The following is a 1,638-nucleotide window of genomic DNA, read 5'->3' on the forward strand; positions in this document are numbered from 1 at the left end:
AAAATGGGACAAGAGGAATATAAATAGAAAATATATATAGTCTTGTAAGACTAACATTGTGCTCCTTTATGAGATATCTCTGGAACATTATAAGCAAACAAGTTTTAAAATTTAGAAATGCACTCTATTATTTTATCTTGAGTTTTATATCTGAACATTAATTTATTTATATTTCTTTTTGTTTTTATTAATCCACTGAAGCAGCCTTTAGCTAATTCCCACAACCCAAATGTAGTTCACAGATGCTATCTTTTCATAAAGAAAAGAAATAAATTTGTATTTTGTGATGTGACTTTATTATTTTCAATGAGAGGAGTTTTATTATATTAGATTTTTCCATTCCTCTGTAACATAACAGTCTCAAAATCGATAAAACAGCAGCACAAATAATAAATACTATGTAGAAAAGTAGGTCACTCTGCATTAATTCATAGCGAAAATAGGTCTGCTTGATGGCTGGTCGGAGCGGCATAATTAGTATTAGTCACTGCTTTAATGCTGGAAGTTGTTACCAGTTCCTGGCTTCCTTCCCTCCCCCACTTCCCAGAGTCTTGTGTCCGCAGGCACTGAAAAGGCAAATAAAAGAGTTATTTCAGCGGATCTGAGAGAGGCGGCGGAGTGAAGGTCTGGGGTTAATGTGACTGTGTTTGGAGTCACATCAGATGTTGACTGCCCAGCCGTGGAGGTTGTGAAGGAGCTGCTTCCCTCACCTGGAGCTGCAAAGACTTGGCTGCCCATTCATCCCTCGAGGAAACTTAACTCCAAATACAGTAGTAGGAGGGTCATCTGACAATCACGTCTTTTGCTGATGCTTATGTTTCCTGGGGCTGGTATAACTGCTGCCTGTGGATTTCGTTAGAATACTTGTCCACTAAGCTGGCCTTTGGTCCTGAAAGAGTCACCCTGGCCATCTATGTGGGGAGTGGTGAAGTATTGTTATTTATGGAAAATTCTCTTGTATAAATCAACATATCTAGGGCACAGGTGGCAAACTCCTTGTTTCAAGATGTACTTTGTTTAGGAGGCACAGTATTCTGAATTATTTTTCAGCACTTAAAATTCAGGGTATTTGGTGTTAAAAATATCCAGATTTCTGCGTAGTCTTAACAAATCAGAAAATCTGACAGCCACTGGCTCCTATTCCTTCATGGTGACAGCTGTCTGGGGCTAACCCCCTGGAGAAGGAAATGGCACCCACTCCAGTACTCTTGCCTGGAGAATCCCAGGGACAGGGGAGCCTGGGGGATACTGTCCATGGGTTGCGAAGAGTCAAACAGAACTGAGTGCCCCACACTACTGCGAGGTATCAGTGGTACTTATTACATACACATCCACGTGTGGTTTCTGGCTCCCTGGGGGGCCCATGACTGCTGAATTAACACACCTTGCCTATTTCCCTCATTGCTGCCTACCTTTTTGTTTTTGGACCAGTGATTCACAAAACTAGCAGCATAAAATCACCCGGGGAACTGAGGCATTGGCTTCGCCCCCAGAGATTTGACGATGTTGGTCTGGTGTGGGGCAGTTTCAGCAGCACCTCAGGAGACGCTAATAGACGCTCAAGGTTGAGGAAACATGGACCCAGGGGAGCAGAAGGTGGACACCGGTCACCTTCTCATGAGGTCCCAGTGGAACCAT

The 1,638-nt window shown here is 42.9% G+C and overlaps 1 long non-coding RNA gene across 1 annotated transcript; it reads right to left on the bottom strand.

Annotated features, from left to right (window-relative positions):
• Positions 1 to 267: 267 nt before the first annotated feature.
• On the bottom strand, positions 268 to 1,551 carry LOC123334035. The gene is made up of 3 exons (XR_006551777.2): positions 1,413 to 1,551; positions 711 to 911; positions 268 to 566 (listed from the first exon to the last, which is right to left on the bottom strand). It is a non-coding gene; the product is annotated as an uncharacterized LOC123334035 (long non-coding RNA).
• Positions 1,552 to 1,638: the final 87 nt, after the last annotated feature.

This window comes from Bubalus bubalis, chromosome 1, assembly GCF_019923935.1.
Source record: "Bubalus bubalis isolate 160015118507 breed Murrah chromosome 1, NDDB_SH_1, whole genome shotgun sequence".
In the NCBI taxonomy this organism is placed as follows: Eukaryota; Metazoa; Chordata; class Mammalia; order Artiodactyla; family Bovidae; genus Bubalus; species Bubalus bubalis.